This window comes from Spermophilus citellus, assembly GCF_964194105.1.
Source record: "Spermophilus citellus genome assembly, chromosome: 1".
NCBI classification, from domain to species: domain Eukaryota; kingdom Metazoa; phylum Chordata; class Mammalia; order Rodentia; family Sciuridae; genus Spermophilus; species Spermophilus citellus.
In genome coordinates this window covers 196,691,558-196,713,148 of record NC_138182.1, presented here as the reverse complement: position 1 = coordinate 196,713,148, position 21,591 = coordinate 196,691,558, and positions in this window count along the sequence as shown.

The following is a 21,591-nucleotide window of genomic DNA, read 5'->3' as shown; positions in this document are numbered from 1 at the left end:
GAAAAACCAAAGGAGGAAAATGCCCCAAACAAACCAGGATACTATAATAACAGAACCCATGGACAGTAAAGTTGATGAAATGTCAGAGAAGGAGTTCAGAAGGTTCATAATTAAAATGATCTGTGAATTAAACAATGACCTAAATGAGGAAATACAGGCAAAAATTGATCACTCCAACAAAGAAATAAGAGAGCAAATATAGGTAGCAAAAGATTACTTCAAGAGACTCTGAAAAATAACCAGTTAGAAATCCTTGAAATGAAGGATACAATAAATCAAATAAAAAACTCAATAGAAAGCATGACTAACAGACTAGATTACTTGGAAAAAAGAATGTCAGATAATGAAGACAAAGCATACAATCTGGAAAATAAAGTTGATCACATAGTGAAGATAGTAAAAAACCAAGAATTATGGGACAGTATCAAAAGACCAAATCTAAGAGTTATTGGGATAGAGAAAGGCACAGAGTTTCAAAACAAAAGGATGCACAATATCTTCAATGAGATTATCAATGAGATAATATCAGAAAATTTCTCAAGCATGAAGAATGAATTGGAAATCCAAATATGAGAGGCTTATAGGACACCAAATGTACAAAATTACAACAGATCTACACCAAGGCACATTATGATGAAAATGCCTAGCATACAGAATAAGGATAGAATCTTAAAAGCCACAAGAGAGAGGAATCAGATCACATATAGGGGGAGACCAATTTTGTATCTCAGCAGATTTTTCAACCCAGACCCTCAAAGCCAGGAGATTGTGGAACATATACCAAGCTCTAAAAGAAAATGGATGCCATCCAAGAACCTTATAAACAAAAAAATTAAGCTTTAGATTTGATGATGCAATAAAAACCTTCCATGATAAACAAAAGTTAAAAGAATTTACAACTAGAAAGCCTGTATTACAGAACATCCTCAGCAAAATATTCCAATAAGAGGAAATATAAAACAATGATGAATATCAGCAGAGGGAGAAATTACAATAAAGGAAAATCTAATCAGAAGAGAAACTAAGTCACTTTAAATACCAAAAATAAACAAAAATGGCTGGGAATACAAATCGTGTCTCAATAGTAACACTGAATGTTAATGGCCTAAACTAAACTCACCAATCAAAAGACATAGACTAGCAGATTGGATCAAAACAAACAAACAAACAAACAAACAACAACAACAACAACAAAAATGCCCAACAATATGCTGCCTCCAAGAGACTCATCTCATAGAAAAAGAAATCCACAGACTGAAGGTGAAGGGTTGGGAAAAATCATACCACTCACATGGACTGTGGAAGCAAGCCTGGGTTTCCATCCTCATATCAAATAAAGTAGATTTCAATCCAAAGTTAATCAAAGGGATAAAGAAGGACACTACATACTGCTCAAGGGAAACATATACCAACAAGACTTAACAATTATAAATATATATGCCCCAAACAATGGAGCAGCTATATTCATCAAACAAACTCTTCTCAAGTTCAAGAGTGAAATAGACCACAACACAGTAATTCTGGGTGACTTTAACACACCTCTTTCACAACTGGATAGATCTTCCAAACAAAAGCTGAACAAAGAAACTATAGATCTCAATAATACAATCAATAACTTAGACTTAACTGACACTTATAGACAATTTCATCCTTCAATGAGCAAATACACTTTCTATTGAGCAGCACGTGGATCCTTCTCTAAAATAGATCATATATTATGCCACAAAGCAACTCTTAGCAAATATAAAAAAGTAGAGATACTACACTGCATTTTATCAGATCATAATGGAATAAAATTAGAAATCAATGATAAGATTAAAAATAAAAGCTACTCCAACACCTGGAGACTACATAATATGCTATGGAATGAACAATGGGTTGCAGAAGACATCAAAGAGGAGACTAAAAAAAATTAGAGGTGAATGAGAACACAGATACAACATATCAAAATCTCTGGGACACTATGAAAACAGTTCTAAGAGGAAAGTTCATTGCATGGAGTTCATTCCTTAAAAAAAGAAAAAGTCAACAAATAAATGACTTAACATTACATATGAAAGCCCTAGAAAAAGAAAAACAAATCAGCAGCAGAAGATAGGAAATAAAATCAAAGCTGAAATCAATGAAACTGAAACAAAAGAAACAATTGAAAATTTGACAAACAAAAAGTTGGTTCTTTGAAAAAAATAAATAACATTGACAGACCATTAGTCATGCTAACAAAGAGAAGGAAAGAGAAAACTCAAATTACTAATGTGATGAAAAAGGAAATATCACAGTGGACACTACAGAAATACAGAAGATAATCAGAAAGATTTTTAAAACTTGTACTCCAATAAAATAGAAAATATCAAAGGCATTGACAAATTTCTAGAGTCATATGATTTGCCCAAATTGAATAAGGATGATATACACAAGTTAAACAGATCAATTTCAAGTGACAAAATAGAAGACACCAACAAAAATCTACCAACCAAGAAAAGCCCTGGACTGGATGGATACACAGCCAATTTCTACAAGACCGTTAAAGAAGAACTAATACCAATACTCTTCAATTTATTTCAGGAAATACAAAAAGAAGCAGCACTTCCAAATTCATTCTTTGAGGCCAATATCACCCTGATTCCAAAACCAGGCAAAGACACATCAAAAAAAGAAAAATTCAGACCAATATCTCTGATGAACATAGATGCAAAAATTCTCAATAAAATTTTGTATTCTGGCAAATTGAATACAAAAATACAAAAGCATATCAAAAAGAGTGCACCATGATCAAGTGTGATTCATCCCATGGATTCAAGTTTGATTCTACTTAGAGAAATCAGTAAATGTAATTCATCACATCAATAGACTTAAAGATAAGAATCACATGATCATCTAAATAGACGCAGAAAAAGCATTTAACAAAATACAGCACCCCTTTATGTTCAAAACACTAGAAAAATTAGAGATAACAACAACATATCTCAACATCATAAAGGCTATCTATGCTAAGCCCCAAGCCAACATCATTGTAAATGAAGAAATATTGAAAGCAATTGCTCTAAAAACAGGAACAAGACAGGGATGATGCCCTCTTTTACCACTGCTACTTAACATAATTCTTTTTTTTTCCTTTAATTTTTATTGTTGGTTGTTCAAAACATTACATAGTTCTTGACATATCATATTTCACACTTTGATTCAAGTGGGTTATGAACTCCCATTTTTACCCTGTATACAAATTGCAGCATCACATCAGTTACACATCCACTGTTTTACATATTGTTATACTAGTGTCTGTTGTATTCTGCTGCCTTTCCTATCCTCTACTATCCCCCATCCCCTCCCCTCCCATCTTCTCTCTCTACCCCATCTACTGTAATTCATTTCTCCCCCTTGTTTTTTTTTTTAGACCCTCATGGTTATACAAAATTACATACAAGAGGAAGTGAGGGGAAAGGGGAAAAAATTAACATAATTCTTGAAACACTGGCCAGAGCAATTAGACAGATGAAAGAAATTAAAGGGATACATAGGAAAAGAAAAACTCAAATTGGCACTATTTGCTGATTATATGATTCTATACCTAGAAGACCCTAAAAGTTCCACCAGAAAATTTCTAGAACTAGTAAATGAATTCAGCAAATTAGCAGGATATAAAATCAACACCCATAAATCAAAGGCACTTCTGTATATCAGTGACAAATCCTCAGAAAGGGAAATGAGGAAAACTACCCCATTTACAATAGCCTTAAAAAAATTCTTGGGAATCAACCTAATGAAAGAGGTGAAAGATCTATATAATGAAAATTACAGAATCCTAAACAAAGAAGTCAAAGAAGACCTTAGAAGATGGAAGGATTTACCTTGCTTTTGTATAGACAGAATTAATATTGTCAAAATGACCATACTTCCAAAAGCACTATACAGATTTAATGCAATTCCAATCAAAATCCCAATGACATTCCTCATAGAAATAGAAAAAGCAATATGAAATTCATCTGGAAAAATAAGAGACCCAGAATAGCTAAAGCAATCCTTAGCAGGAAGAGTGAAGCAGGTGGCATCACTATACTAGACCTTACTACAGAGCAATAGTAACAAAAACATGCAGCATGGTATTGACACCAAAATATACTTGTAGACCAATGGTACAGGATAGAGGACACAGAAACTAACCCACAAAATTACAATTATCTTATATTAGACAAAGATGCCAGAAACATGCATTGGAGAAAAGATAGCATCTTCAACAAACGGTGCTGGAAAACTGGAAATCCATATGCAACAGAATGAAATTAAACCCCTATCTCTCATGATGCACAAAACTCAAAATGGATCAAGGACTTAGGAATAAAACTAGAGACCCTGCATCTAATAGAAGAAAAAGCAGGCCCAAATCTCTTCATGTGGGATTAGGCCCCAACTTCCTTAATAAGACTCCTGTGGTGCAAGAATTAAAATCAAGAATCAATAAATGGGATGGAATCAAACTAAAAAGTTTCTTCTCAGCAAAAGAAACAATCTTTGAGGTGAACAGAGAGCCTACATCTTGAGAACAAATCTTTATCCCTCACACAGCAGATAGAGCACTAATCTCTAGGTTATATAAAGAACTCAAAAAGATAAACACCAAAAAACAAATAACCCAATCAATACATGGATGAAGGACTTGAACAGACACTTCTCAGAAGATGATATACAATCAATCAACAAATATATGAAAAAATGTTCATCATCTCTAGTAATTACAGAAATGTAAATCAAAACCACTTTAAGATTTCATCTCACTCCAGTCAGAATGGCAGCTATTATGAAGACAAATAACAATAAGTGTTGATAAGGATGTGGGGAAAAAGGCACACTCATACACAGCTGGTGGGACTGAAAATTGGTGCAGTTTATATGGAAAGCAGTATGGAGATTTCTTGGAAAAAAATGGGAATGGAACCACCATTTGACCCAGCTATCCCTCTCCTCGGTCTATACCCAAAGGCCTTCAAAACAGCAAATTATAGGGACACAGCCACATCAATGTTTATAGCAGCACAATTCATAATAGCTAAACTGTGGAACCAACCTAGATGCCCTTCAGTAGATGAACTGATAAAAAAAAATGTGGCATATATATATACACAATGGAATATTACTCAGCAATAAAAGAGAATAAAATCATGGCATTTGCAGGTAAATGGATGGAGTTAGAGAAGATAATGCTAAGTGAAGTTAGCCAACCCCCCAAAACAAATGCTGATATAAGGAGGCTGATTCATAGAGGGATAGGGAGAGGGAGCATGGGAGGAATAGACGAACTCTAGATAGGGTAGTGAGGGGGCAGGGGGTTAGAAATGATGGTGGAATGTGATGATTATTTTTATCCAAAGTACATGTATGAAGACACAAATTGGTGTGAATATACTATGTATACAACCAGAGATATGAAGAATTGTGCTCTATATGTGTAATAAGAATTGTAATGCATTCGGCTCTCATATATAAATATATATATATTCAACAGTAAGGATGGGAAACTATTAACTAGAACTTATTTAATAACCACAGTTTCTGTCTCTCTACTAATTTAATAAAAACAACCCTGCAATTTGGAGATCAATCTATAATTTTTAAACAAGAAACATGCAGCCTCATTAGCTGTTGGCAACCATCTTGCCACCATGGGAGAAGCTTCCAGCCGGAAGATCAAGCCAACATGGGAAGAGGGTGCAGCCAAGCTGCAGAAAAGTGGAGCCAGAGCCCTGATCAAATCATGACGCAAATTCACCTCTTTTTATATTGCCTGTCCATTGACAAATTATTGTGGTAAAGATGTCTGTTTAGCCTCTGCTTCACTCTGGGGTCCTTCTGCCTAACTTCCCAAGAAGTCTTCATGGCTCTTTGAAAAATAAAACTGTCAGTATGTCAGGCCATTTACTTGCTTCAAACCTTTTATAAAGTGAAATATTTTTCTCTTTATCAATTTTTGTTATCCCTTAACTCTTGTTTCCCCCTTGAGCTTAGTTGTATCCACAGTCCCAATCATGACAGATTTCCTAGAAGAAATATCCTGTTGGCCAAATGCAATGTTTACTTTAGGTATGTAAACACCAATGATAAAAGTACAAATACACGTGGTATCTACATTTAGTAACCCATACTACCATTCATACCGGTATTCTCCCAGAAATTGTAAATCCATGAGGTAGTGTTGATAACAAGAATAAATACTTTCTATGTCTCATTTTCAACCAACAATAAATGTTGAAAATCCTGTATCTAATTTCTGCCAGCTAACTGCTTTTGTTTTAATCAAACATGTGGAACACAGACATGAGTTCCTGAAGGATGATTATTAGTTGACTATAAATAACTGAAAGACAAATGTCCATTGGAAGCTCAAAAAGAATTAGCTTGTCAACTAATGTGACAGAGAAGAAATAAAATGATAATTGTTTCCTTCTTCTTAGTACAGAGGCACAGACATGGAATAATTTATCAATGTTTTAGAATAGGAGAATGCATTTTTTTAAAGAAATTAGGCAATAAAGTCATGCATCATTTTGGGAGGAAAGTAGACTCAGAATCACACGATCTAGCAGAATTACTACAAGTAAGAAATTCGAATGATTTCAAAAGGAAACACATGGTGTACAGCATAACTACCATGAATCCTGCTGTCTGAGACAGACACAAGAATCTAAAATTTTTATTCTGGCAACACTTGTATGACTTTCCATTATAACAAAGTTACTGAAGCAGAAATCTGGACTGCCATTTTGCAAAAACAGGATAATTTCAAAAACATGGGCATCTTGAGAATGAGGACATGCTGACATCAGGTTCTTTATCTCTTGTCTATTATTGTGAGATTTCTCAATTCACAAAAGCAAAACAAAATACTAGGTTCAAATTGACTGAAATGAAAAAAAAAAAAAGAATATCCTATCTGGTATGTCAGATTAGACATTGAGGAAAATGTAAATTAAAACAGCTTGGGGAGAAATTTTGCTGTTCTGTAAATATATATAGCAGGTTTAAAAAGGAAAGTGGTAAAAGATTAAATGAAGCTTATAACGTTAAGAACAGCTGACATGACTTGTCCAAAAATGTCTATAGAATTTGTGTGCTGTGAGTTTTATAGCTTATTACTAAAAATATTACAGTTTATTACATTAATTAAATAATGAGCATTTAGGTTTACATTCATTGCAAAATTTTTGTTACATGTGTGTTTAAAGCAAAAGATATTTCATGAGAAAATCGTAATCAAAAACCAAGATAATTTCAAATGTCAAACTAAATAAGCCATTTATTTAAAAATTTAAGAATATAATTTCTAAAGAAAGTCATATTTTAACTATAAGCTTACTGTATTTCTACTTTTATTTTTTATTGAACTCAGGGGAATTGAACTCAGGGGCACTCAATCACTGAGCCACATCCCCAGCCCTATTTTGTATTTTATCTAGAAACAGTGTGTCATTGAGTTGCTTAGTGCCTTGCTTTTGCTGAGGCTGGCTTTGAACTTGTGATCCTCCTGCCTCAGTATTTGGAGCCACTTGGGATGACAGGCATGCACCACCACACCCGGCTGTGTTTTTATTATGGCAAGAGATAGGTTCAGGTTCCATGACTCATGACTGGATAATGACATAAATGATCACTGGCATTTCCTCAGATAATTCATAATCATCCAAAAAAAGGAATTATAAAGAATTGTAGATAAAATGAAAGTTAAAGAAGAAGCAGGTGAACTGACAGTGCTGACAGTGGTCATAGAGAGATGATGGATGTGGCCAAAGCCAGAGCATCAATAGGAAGGAGATAGAAGAAGTGGCTTCCAAGCTGGGACCCACCCACATGTGATGTGAGGAGAGGTCATAAGTTGATTTCAGAAGTACATGAAATCATTTACTCTAAGAGAAACCTTCAGTGAGCTCCCACCCTTTCATTTGACAGACAGGACCAAGATGGACTGGGGGATTAGCACAGAGTCATAAGATCTTTCCCTTTGTTTCTGACAGAAGAACATAATTCTTCTCATTACCACAAACACAAAATCTTTGGGGCCTTCACCCTGGAAAAGAAATGCAGGTTCTGTTTCCTTTTTTTTTTTTTTTTTTAAATCATCAATTTGTCTTTTAAAATGCAGTTTCAAGTCTGTAATATAGAAAATATACGCTTTGGGGAAGCCCAAAATAACAGACTTTTTTCTTATGACCTTCATTTTGGATTAGCCCACAGACCACCTGGTGAATTTTAGGATCCCAGAATGTTTGCATTTAAAAGGCTTTAGAGAGCATTTAGAAGCATATCTCTGCTTAGAAATGGAAAGAGCTGTTTTTACTCACTGTCTCACATGCCAGAGTCTCACAGGAAGCTAAGTGACTACAGAGCAGGGTTTGGATCCAGCTCTCTTGAAAACTACTCTAATGCTGCATCGACTGTTCCCTGCTTCCTCTCTTGCTCTTAATTTCTTCCTTAGCAGTGACAGAGGGTGAGAGACATGGAGAAACCAACTTTCCATACTGACCTATAGAAATATTTGGTTTTGCTAATATATAAAGATTTCTATTGGCAACACAAAAGTCAATTACCTGTAGGGTCAATTTAGGGATGTCATCATTCACACAGATAAATCATTAGTCCTGCCCTCTCATTTATAATTATGCATGAACTCTTTGAAACGATAAAAATCACTTATGGAAAGTGAGTTTTTTCATGCATTCATTCATTCAGCGAATATATATTGAGAATGTGCTCTTAGAAACTGCTGGGTATCACATAAATACAGTTATCTCATCTTAGACAGAGGTGCCATAAACATTGGTGAAAAGATAGCCTCTTCAACAAATGGTGCTGGGAAAACTGGAAATCCCTACTTAACTAAATGAAATTAAACCCCTCTCACCCTACACAACTCTCAACTCAAAGTGGATCAAGGACCTAGGCATTATAACAGAGAACCTGTGCCTAATAGAAGAAAAAGTAAGCCCAGATCTCTATCTTGTCAGTGTAGGAACTGAATTTTTCAAAAAGACCCTAAAGTGCAAGAAGTAAAATCAAGAATCAATAAATTGGATGGTATCAAACTAAAAAGCTTCTTCACAGCAAAGGATACAAACAAGAATGTGAAGATAAAACCTACAGAATGGGAGAAAATCTTTGCCACCTGTACCTCAGATAGTGCATTAATCTCCTATATAAAGAACTAAAAAAAAATAACACCAAAAAATGTATATAACCCAATCAATAAATGGGCTAAGGAACTGAGTAGACACTTTACTGAAGAAGAAATATGATCAGTCAACAAATATATAAAAAATGTTTAACATCTCTAGCAATTAGAGAAACACAAATTAAAAAAACTCTTCAGAGATTTCATCTCACTCCAATCAGAATGACAATTATCAAGAATACAAGTAACAGTAAATGTTGGTGAGGATGTCCGGGGAAAGGTTCACTCATACATTACTGGTGGGACCGCAAATTGGTGCAACCACTCTGAAAAGCAGTATGCAGATTCCTTGGAAAACTTGGAATGGAATCACCATTTGACCCAGTTATCCAACTCCTCAGCTTATACCCTAAGGATTTAAAATCAGCATACTATAGTGACACTTCTATATCAATGTTTATAACAGTTCAATTCACAGTAGTTAAGCTATGGAACCAACCTAGGTGCCCTTCAACAGAAAAAAATGGATTTAAAAAATGTGTTATATATACACAATGGAATATTGCTCAGCCATAAGTAAGAATGAAATCATGGCATTTGCAGGTAAATGGATGGAACCGGAGACTATCATGCTAAGTGAAATAAGCTAATCCCCCAAAACAAAAGGCCAAATGTTCTCTATGATATGTGGATGCTAACACACAATAAGGAGTGGGGAAGAGCATAGAAGTTCATTGGATTAGACAAAGGGGAATGAAGGAAGGGAGGGGGTATGGGAACAATAAAGACAGTTAAGTGAATTGGACAAAACTTGTTTCAATGTTCATATATAAACACTCAGCCACTGCAATTCTTCATCATGTGCAACCACAAGAATGGGAAGTAATACCTCATGTGTGCATGATATGTCAAAATACATTCTACTGTCATGTATATCTAAAAAGAACAAATGAAATAAATAAAATAAAGTTCACAAGGGAAAAAAAAAGAAACTGCCGAGTATGAGGAGAAAAAAAGACAAAACTTAAGCCCTTTCTCTAAGGGGCTTATAGATCAGCAGGAAATAAAAACAGACACCCGAATTTAAGTACACTCACGTTATTGCTGCCATGCTGCAACTGCTGTACAAGATACGCACCACAGCGCAGGGCTTCAGTGTATGGATCAACTCACTCTGTGTGGGGAATGGGAACCTCACTTCTGGCTATTCTTACCAATTACTCAAAAATTCTGAGCTTCAATTTCCTCGTTTTTAAACAAGAGACAAATATTAGTCTCTATGGCAGAGTATGTTATGAGGATTAAGTAACATGTAACATTACATTAGTGCTCAGTCAATGTTAGCCATTATGGTTGCTGTAGTTAATTTCCACAGTAGAAGCCCTAAAGAGACAAATGTTTATTTGACTTATAAGGGTCCAAAGAGACTCCATGGGAAAATGCTACTCTAGCTGAGTCATGAAAATGAACTAAGTGTCTGAGAGGTAATTGTGGGGAGAAATAGATTCTGGACTGTGAAGGGAAAGAGAGAAATGGAAGACGGAGACCAGGCAGAGATACACAGGAGAATTTATTTGTCAGAGCTGACAAATAAAGGCCATCTCTCTATAGGAGAGAGAAAACAGGCTTGAGTTCTGGGACTTTTATGGGGCAGGCTCAGGAACCAGAGCCCCCCGAGTCCCAATGCAGGTGGTTAAGGGTTGGGTTGGTATGAGGGAGTGGTGAGCCTTTCTCAGAAACGTCCTTGGGTGGAAAAGTAAAACTTTTTCCTTAAAATGCTGGCTGTCACTTAAGATGGCCATCCAGATGCAAGCAAAGACCTTTTAGGCTGGAGGAGCTATACCTGAGTATAGTGCTAGAAGCAGGAGAACCTGACACGTAGGAGAATCTTCCAGCCATTTGGAGTGTTCAGGTGCAATCCTGGTAGCCTTGTGCACCAGACCTAGGCAGGGACCAGAATGGTATAATGGGAAGCTAATTCTATTCATTCTATCCTAGTCCCTATGCCCTGGGGCAACCACTCTTACGTCTGGGCCTTGGATTTCTTATTAGAGGGAATTAAGGATATAAAACTACATGATCTCCATTGTCCTTTCTAGCTTGAAAGTTCTGTGGTTTTACTTTAGGAACTAATCTGGTCAAGACAGAAGCTTTAGCTTATATTCTTGCAAAACTGATGAATGTTATTAGTTGGGAATTCATGAAAGAAAGATGTCAGTGCTACATGGAAGTCTCTGTGGGGAGGTGGGGAGTATGAGAAAGGGTGGTTCAAACTACGGAGCAGAAACAGAATTAAAAGGCTAGCTCATCTGTAGGCAAAGTGAACTCTACCTGGACCGTGTATGGCATTAGTATGTGCTGAGGGCCACTGCCAAGTAGATATGACGCATCGATATTTCCTTGCCAGCGTACCCCATGTTAAATGGACTTGCCTTGGAAATTTGCTGTGACCTTGCATGTGTGTTTGAGAAAGGTGACCCTGCTCAATGACCAGGGTGGATCCAGGATTAGGGTGTATCCTGCAGTTTGAGGAAGTATAGTATCCTGGTCCTTGGGTTAAGGGCGTTCCCAGTTTAAGACCTTGGGTTTTAGGGAAGTTCGATGTTGAGGATTATTGCTGCTGGAAATAGGGCGTTCCTGCTACCTGAGCTCCCGTTGAGCTCTCATGAGATTCAGAGAGTATTTTGGGAAGAAAGCCTCGTGGAGTAGGTGAATTGGGTGGCAGCAGAACTGGGATTGCCCCAGAACGTGTGTGGAGGCCGGTGTGAGTTCGGGAATAAAGATTTGCTGTTTGAATCTACAAAGCTGTGTGGTGGCTCGTGATTCTGTGCCCAGCCAAGACTGCGGCAAGTATGTAATGTGTATGGTATTAAATGAGAAAGTGCAAGGATTAGTATGACTCATCTATGTCACACTACTGTATTTCAAACTTGGGAACATGTTCAGTTGCTATTGGGATGTGTTGAAAAGCTTCTGTTTTAATCATTAAATAATTTTTAAGTAGATACTAAAAGGTCCATTTAATGTGGGAAGCAGGACTGTTTTATAACTTGTTAAAGGATTTTAAGTATGAAAATCTGAAAATCAAACTAGATGTTTCTTAATTGCTACTAACTGGCTGTGTTATCTTGGGGGGGGGGAAGTATTTACCCACATAACCTAAAAGTAAATTTTAAAGTATTTTTCAAGAAAGTAAAAGGAATCCAGGAAAATAAAAATGGTACTAAGAGAAAGCAAATTGTGATTAAAATTGAAGAACATCCCCTGAAGAATGAAATCTTTGAAGCTTTCTGTACCAAAAGTCTTGTACCAAAGATGCTGATGATGTGGGAAGGCCTGTTTATACTTTTTCTGCCGTAGTACAAACCTGTAAGCTCTCTTTGAGAGGTTTGCATGGCAGAAACTATACACAGATCCTGGTTAGTCCTCATCAGCCATAACCCAGTGTGACTGTGGGAGACATTCACACTTTTAAAAGCCCAAGTGAGTTCTATGTTTGAAGACAGAACTCATTCATGAGGGAAGATACTTCAGGAAGGGTGCTGGACATAGGTTAGAACCTCAAAGGCAGTTCTCTACCTTAATCCATGAGTATTATACCCACTTCCATTAGGTATAGCTCAGAATATTCACGTAGATAGTGTACTGGAATGTTTAGGTTCCAACCCAAGAAACAGAACAGTAGTGAGGAATTTAGGACTGGAAGGGAAACATGTGCAACTTATTGTTGCCAGCTATAACTGGGACTGAAATCACAAAAAATCCTTGAGTCTTTTAGAGGGTTCAGACCATGACTTGAAATATGGTCAGCGTGTAACAGGGCGTCGTCCACTCCCACCCAAGAGGTAAGAGCCCTTCTTTCTACTGGTTGTTGGTGCACAGAGACCTCCCTGCAACATCCAGCTCCTCTCCATTCCCTGCCTTCCTGAAGCCTTCACTTTCCCTTAGGAAGAATAGGGTTGTGTTTATGGGTAGCATCTGCCTTGACAAAGTAGATGGGATTTGTGTGGCTTCTAAGGAGGGAACTTACAGCCATCCAAGCAGACTGGAGTCAGCCCCAGCAGTCTAGTTGGATAGTCAATGTCGGGAGCCACTCTGGACAGGATCTATGTACACACCTTAAGTCCTGAGTAAAGAGGTACTGAACAGGTATTGCACCCACTGCAATACGTTTGGACCTTACCTCCACTTGGATAAGAGAGGTGCAGTTCCAAGAGTGGGCGTCACCCAATGGGTTGGATTACACCCACTTGTTTGTTGTAACCCTACCCCTTGCCTCATTTGAATGGCTTCTCCCCAATAAAACTTGGGTTCCAGGCATCCTCCCTCTCTTTCTTGCCTGCCTTGTCCCCTTGTGAGAGCTGTGGCTGAGGAGCGGTTACTGAGCCCAAAAAGGTACTTTCTGTATCTCTGTCTTTATTTAGTCAGCCAAAATTCACTTGGAGTGCCCCTGACCAGTTAGTTGTCAGTCCTGACAAGTCAATTCTAGATTATTAAAGAATTGACTGGAGAAGTGAATGACCAGTGCTTGTCAACATTGTTGAGATGGTGGGCTTCTGGCTTCTTCTCCATTCTAGCCTTTAGAGATGCTGTTTGTTCATTTAAATCCATTGAAGACCTGAGAGAACTTAGGAATTGCACAGAAAAAGTTAAATAACGTAATTACTGAGACATTCACATTAAATTTATTCTTTAAATATATCTATGGATAGATGAAAAAGTGTAAGTGACTCAGGGCTAAAAAAGATTCCAACTCATATGTTCTCAGAAGTAATCTAAGGATTTGGGCAAGTTATCACCATCCCTCTGTTGGACACACAGAAAGATGAACACTGTTTTGCAAATATTCCTAGAAATAAAAAACAAAACCAGAAGCCTTTAGCTCACCCTAATTATGCGTTTGTGAATATGTCATTCTTCTGAACTGGTGAGCATAGGAAGCCTGTGGTTTAGTGTACTGGAATGGATTGTGCTGCTCAAATTATATGGAGACTTTACCAATACATTTTCCTTGTCTTGTATATGAGTTCATCCAAGCAATCCTCATTATTTAAAAGAGAATACAAGTCAACAAATAAGTTCTTTTCTCGTTGACATTCTCAATGTTAGGTCAGTAGGATTTTTCTTTTTCTTTTTTTCTTTTGTAACAGTGGTCCCTTCACCTTCTGAATATAGCCTTCAGTTCTCTAATGTTTTTTTTCTCTGCTTCTCCCCTCTCCACTTCCCTAACAAGATTAGGAAGACAGTGTTATCTTTTTTCCCCTAATTAATTGACCTTGAATACACCCACTACAGGAAGGAGATGCCTGCTGAGAATGTGGGAAGTGAATATTTCCCAAATTAACAAGTGAATCCTAACATGCCTTCAGGATCCCCTACAGAGCACACCTGACCGTGAAGAGTTCCTTTAACACCTTCCCCTCCCAGTTCTCCTGATGGTCAGAGTCACTGCCTTTGGTACAGGAGTCTCCTGTGTTTCTTCTTTGCTAGCAAAGCAATAAACCTTCTTTTTCCTTGTTCTCAAAACCGTGTCCTCATTATTAAATTGGCATTGTGGACAGGACTGATCTGGCATCGTGGACAGGACTGATCTATCAGTTACAATTTGAAGATCCTTTTTCTCACATTTGTTTTAATAATCCAAGAGTTATTGTAACTGTTTTGATCTATTTTTTAATTCCACTTTTAAAGAAATCTATATGTGGTTGGAAGTTTGGGGAACTGTTTATAATTCCGGCTGTATCTAAACCCTAAACCAAAAATTGGCTAGAGCTTGTGCTTCAAAGTTGTTATAGCTTACATATTTAGTTTTCCACAATATCTCATACACTGAAATTCAGAAACTACAGAAACAAATCTTGCCTTGATTTGAACATCTTTTAGATGCTTCAAGGTTTGTAAAGTACATTCCGTGCTGGGCTGTGTACTAGATGAGGTAAGAAGATGTCACAAGCAAGACAGGGACAAAGTCAGAGCCTCCCACAATGACCAGCCCTGCCAGATGTAATGTTCCAGGACAGTCATTGTAAGGCTGGCCTCAGAGATTTCTGAAGTGAAGGTTCCAGAAAGAAGGGAGGAGGTGGGCTCCATGCAGGACCCATATAATTTGCAAACATTTTGTTTAGTCTTTATACTAACCTTGACTGACTTATAAATTGGGAATCTGACTGTCAAGAGGTTAAGTAACTTGCCTAAGGCCAAAGAGCTAAGAGGTGACAATAACAATATTAAAATCTGCTATAATTTCAGGGTCAGGAGAAAGGCCTTATTTGGAGTACAATTTTATTGCCCAGCTGATGGATTGATGGATGACATTTTGTTGCTAAAATTAAATTAATTTGTGCAGTGGTTTTTCAAATACATTCTTGGGAAAACTATCATTTTCAAGTTTTAGTCAGTGGCTGTGAATTTTTTAAGTCAATTTATTAAAATGGAGTTCTAATTTGAGTGATGCATATGTAACATACCAATACAATGAAAGTATTCATTTAAGTTCTTATTCCTTTATATTATAAATAAATTTTACAAATTGGGATTTTAACAAAAATATTCTATAGGGGGAAAAACATGTTCTACACTTAGAATTCTGTTACTGCCCCATTTTTTCTCTTTGCAGTAATATTTATTGAAAAATTTTATATATATATATATATATATATATATATATATATATATATATATATGGCATTTATATATACATATAATACATATATACACATATAATACATATATACACATATAATGTATATACACACACATGAGTATGTGTGTGTGTGTGTGTGTGTGTGTGTGTGTGTGTGTGTAGATAAATGTATATATTTATCATGGTATCACTCTATTGCCCAGGCTGGTGGGTCTCCAATTCCTGAGCTCAAGCAATCCTCCTGACTCAGTCTCCTGTGTCACTGGGACAACAGACAAGCCCCACCGTGCCCAGCTTTGAATTCATATACTTTGATTACATTTAGTGTTTGTGTTTTGCTCTCTTTGGCCCACTTCAATCACGATTCAATCCCCACTTCAATGAGGACGCTCTAGTCAATGTCACAATTGCCTTGACAAAATTGAGCCAGGACTACTAGATTTTGGGGTCCTTTTTCACTCTCTTTTTTACTGGCCCCTCAGAAACATTTCACATAGATGAAAGCTCGATTCTTTAGATGTATTTCCCCATGTCTTCTGGGTGCAGCATTCATCTATTTTCCTTCTGTTTCCCATCCCCATTGCTAGATATTCCTCCTAAATTTGGCTCCTAAATATTGGAAAAACTATCTCCCCTCCTCCTCCTAGCCATCATCTCTTCTTAGGTGATTTTCTTCCAGTCCTGTGGCCTCAGATACCAACTACATAGTTGATTCCTACCTTTAGTTTCAGGTTCATTTCCTGCCACTTACTTGATATCACCACTAGGAAGTTCTAACAGAGCTCATATCTAACATCCCCCAAACATCACTGAGACCATCCTTGATTCCATTCTCCTTTATTTACCACAGTCAACTTTTCAGCAGCTCCTATCAGCTTTATCTCCAAAATATGTACTGAATCACTCTGCCTCTTTCCACCACTGCTGCAGCCATTCCAATCCTCATAACCATCATTTCTTCTGAGTTTCTGCCCCAGCCTCCTTCTTCCACTCTACTCCCCTTCCCAAATAATCCAGTCTGCATATTATAGCTCAGGGTTTCTCAGCCATTGCACCATTGACATTTTAGGCTGGTAATTTCTTTGTTGTAGGGTACCATCCAAGCACTGTTGGATGTTTTAGCAGCATCTCTGGCTTCTACCCACTAGATGTCAGTAGCACCTTCCTCTGTTGTGATAACCAAAAATGTCTCCAGACATTGACAAATGTCCCCTGGGAGGCAAAGTCACCATCTGTTGAAAATCACTGCCACAACCAGAGCAAATTTTGCATTTAAAAAAAATGAGTCATTATTAATAAGTAGTAAGATAAAAATAAAATAACAAAAATAATAGTAATGTTACTTCCTAATTTAAACTTTCCAGTGTGTCCTCAAGTCTTTTATTTTGGCCCAGAAGGCTCTGCATGGTATAGCCCCAGCCATCTCTCTGACTCAGCCCCATTGGCCTTATTTCTATTCCTCACATAAACAAAGCTCATTCTTACTTCAAGGTGGTTGTACTTGCTGTTCTTTCTATCTAGGGCACCTTTCCCTTAGCTTCTGCATAGTTACTCTCTTTACATATTATATCCACCACCTCAGCAACTCATTCTCTCACCATTCTATCTCATGTGCCCCCACTTTACATTGTCACATCTGTTTTCTTCATAGAATCTATAGTTACCCGAAATTACCTTTTTTATGTTGTCTGTCTTCACAACCACAATACAAGCTCTGCAAAAGGAAGTACGAGTTCATTGTGTACCCCACTACCTCTCTTGTACCCATGATGGTGTCAGGTACACAGTAGGTGCCCAAGAAATATTCATAGAGTTTTCAAATTCTTTATATCTTAGATTAACATATCAATGTGGTTTTATGTGAAGTTTCTTGGTTTAAATGTTTGCAGATATTTTTAATAATACAGAATACCTAAACAAAGTTTGGCAAAGTTAAGACCACGAAACTTATCTTTGCAGGCAACCTAAGCTTGTTGAAATCCATTCCCAGAGGTGAAAGAAAGCCAAATGAATCTATCTATTGTGCCATCTAGCCTTCTGTTTGATATAAGCTTTGTCAGGGGAATGAGGTATTGATGTTTTAATGTCTGTGGATTATGGTAATGTGCTTAACTATATTGATCTGTTCAGTATTCTGTACTAGTTTTGGCTACCATCCTAAAAACTCCAAGAGAAGGAGGTGTCCAGATGGTCATAACACGGACTATGAAAAGGGATCAAAGAAGTAGCATATCAATGTAATTCATAAAACATTAGACGTCAAATTCTGACACTTCAGTTAAGCCACAAGCCTAATGGGAAGGTACTTAATGGGCTAAATTAATCCTACCACTGACAAAAATCAGTGTATGTGACAAGAATAAAAATTTCCCAGCTGACCTGCAGTCTGTGGGAGGGACAAAGAAGTAACTTTCCATGGGCAAGTCCTTGGGCTCTGCTGTTCAGGGGAGGACCTCAGAGGTGGGGAGGCACACAATGCGGGGGAGACTATGTGAGCCTGGCAGTCAGAACCAAGGCAAGAATCAATGGAGTCCAAAGCACTTGGGTTCTGAAATTGGACAGTCCTGGCTTAGCCCCCCAGTTCTATCCTTACTGCTAACTCCTGATCTGCACACTGCCTGTGGCTTCTTTCCCTGTGCTCTCATTTTTTTTTCACCTGTAAGAAGAGGAAAATAATTCTTCTTATCTCATAAGATAGCAGAAAGATAAAATGTGATAATGTATGTAAAGTACCTGGACCAGAATAGGCACGTGAGTTCTCTTCTTCCTCCCTCTATTTCATTCCAGACTTTGTAGCATTTGCTGTCATTAAGATAACATGTGAATTACCTACTTGACCTTGAAATCAGCAAATATCTTCAGAGAAGTTGTCTAGTCTCTCTCCTATTCTCAGCAGCTTTTGTCAACTGCCTCAGAGGAAAGATTAGCTTGCATGAGATGCTGACATTGAGTTACCCTCTGTTCTGTGAAGGTGATCTAAGGTTTGGCAGGAGCAGGAGGGGTAGGAGGGAGAGCTTGGGGGAGCATCTGTGTCCACTACCCCAAGTTGCCAGACTGCAGGAGAAGAGTGGAGAACAGCAGACCCCTGCCCTGCCAGGATGATCCTTGTCACAGATGCCACAGACACTTTACAGCCATTATAATAAAAGCTGAGTCTGCCAGCTCTGGCTTCACAAGAAAGGAGATAAACAATAGCTAGCAGATTAAATAATGCAGGACATTTCATATTCAAGTTTGAGAGTTTAGTAGAAACTGAGAGCATAATAAATAAAAAGGACTTCAGTAGCCTTTAATAAAGCAAACAGACCAAGGAGTCATTCATTTGCCATATGAAGGATTTGTTTTCCAGGGCAATCATGCAAAAAGGCTTAGCTTATCCTGCAGTTGAAAAATTGGCCTGACCCTATCGTGCCCAGCTGAATGAACTCTGCAAACAGGATTTTCAAAGTACTCTTTTTCAATTAATGTTTTAGTATTTTGAGCCCTTTCATAGAAATTATAGCTTTAACTGCTCAAGATGACTTAAGTGAGTGCCTGATTCACAAATGCACCCAAGCAATGCCAGTGGCCTTTGAAAATTAGATTTTTAAAATAATTCACATGGTAGCTTTTTATGTACTCAAATGCTTCCCATGTGTAGCCTCTAACCTCATTCTGAAGGACAGATTTTCAGAATCTAGTGCAAATTTCCACTCTTCATAATTTCCCCCCTCCTTCCCTTCACTATCGCCTTTATTTATCAGAATAATGAAAATAGATCAATAGGGCTAAAAAACCTGTTCTTCCATATTTTTGACTTTCCCCACTCCAAAATGTCATATAGCTGGAATCACATAGTACATTGCCAACAAATTGGCTTCCTTCACTTAGTAATGTATGATTCCTCCATATCTTTTTTATGATTTGATAACTCATTTCTTTTTTAGCATGAATACTATTCCATTGGGTAAGATGTTTTGCAGTATTCACCTACTAAAGGACATCTTGATTGTTTTCAAATTTTGGCAATCAGTAATAAAGCTTACACAAGCATCTATGTTCAGGTTTTTCATGGATGTAAGTTTTATTTTCTGTGAGTAAATTACAAGGAGCATGATTACTGGATCATATGATAACAGTATGTTTAGTTTTGTAGGAAACAGCCAAATTGTCTTTCAAAGCAACTGTACCAATTTGCATTCTTACCAGCCCTAAATGAGAATTCCTGTTGCTCTACATTCTCTTCAGAATTTGGTTATTTCCAGCCTGGCCAGAGCAATTAGACAGACAAACGAAATCAAAGGGATACAGATAGGAAAAGAAGAACTCAAATTAGCACTATCTGCCAATGATATGATTCTATACCTAGAAGACCCATAAAATTCTACCAGAAATATTCTAGAACTAGTAAATGAATTCAGCAAAGTAGCAGGATATAAAACCAACACCCGTAAATCAAAGGCATTTCTGTATATCAGTGACAAATCCTCAGAAAGGGAAATGAGGAAAACTATGCCACTTACAGTAGCCTCAAAAAAAAAAAAAAAAATACTTGGGAATCAACTTAACAAAAGAGGTGAAAGACCTCTACAAAGAAAACTACAGAGTGCTAAAGAAAGAAATAAAGACAACCTAGAAGACGGAAAGATCTCCCTTGTTCTTGGATAGAATTAATATTGTCAAAATGACCATACTATCAAAAGCATTATACAGATTTAATTCAATTCCAATCCAAATCCCAATGACACTCTTCATATCATAAAAAAATGGAAAAAGCAATCATGAAATTTATCTGGAAAAATAAGAGACCCCGAATAGCTAAAGTAACCCTTAGCAAGAAGAGCAAAGCAGGTGGCATCACTATTTCAAACCTTAAACTGTACTATATATAGAGCAACAGTAACAAAAAGAACATGGTATTGGCACCAAAATAGAATAGTAGACCAATGGTACAGAATAGAGGACACAGAGACTAACCCACATAATTACAGTTATATCAGACAAAAGGTGCCAAAAGCATATATTGGAGAAAAGATAGCCTCTTCAACAAATGGTGCTGGGGAAACTGGAAATCCACATGTAACAAAATTAAACCCCTATCTCTCACTATGCACAAAGCTCAACTCAAAGTGGATCAAGGACCTAAGAATTAAACCAGAGACACTGCGTCTAATAGAAGAAAAAGTAGGTCCAAATTTCCGCCATATTGGATTCGGCCCCAACTTCCTTAATAAGACTCCTATAGCACAAGAATTAAAATCAAGAATTCATAAATGGGATAAAAGCTTCTTCTCAGCAAAAGAAACAATCAGTGAGGTGAATAGAAAGTCTACAGAATGGGAGCAATCTTTATCACAAGTACATGAGATAGAGCACTAATTTTTAAGATATATAAAGCACTCAAAAACCTTAACACCTCCCCCCCCAAAAAAAAAAAAAAACCACAAAACAAATAACCCAATCAATAAATGGGCCAAGGAACTGAAGAGGATTCAGATGATTCTCAGAATGAACTGAATTCTCAGAAGAGAATATACAATCCCATTATGAATCAGCATCCATATATCAGAGAAAACATTCAGCATTTGGCTTTTCGGGATTGGCTAACTTCACTTAGCATTATATATTCAATTTCCATCCATTTACCTGCAAATGCCATGATTTTATTCAATCAATCAACAAATATATGAAAAAATGTTCATCATTTCTAGCAATTAGAGAAATGCAAATCCAAACTACTCTTAGATTTCATTTCATTCCAGTCAGAATTAAGAATACAAAAACAAAAAGTGTTGGCGAGGATGTGGGGAAA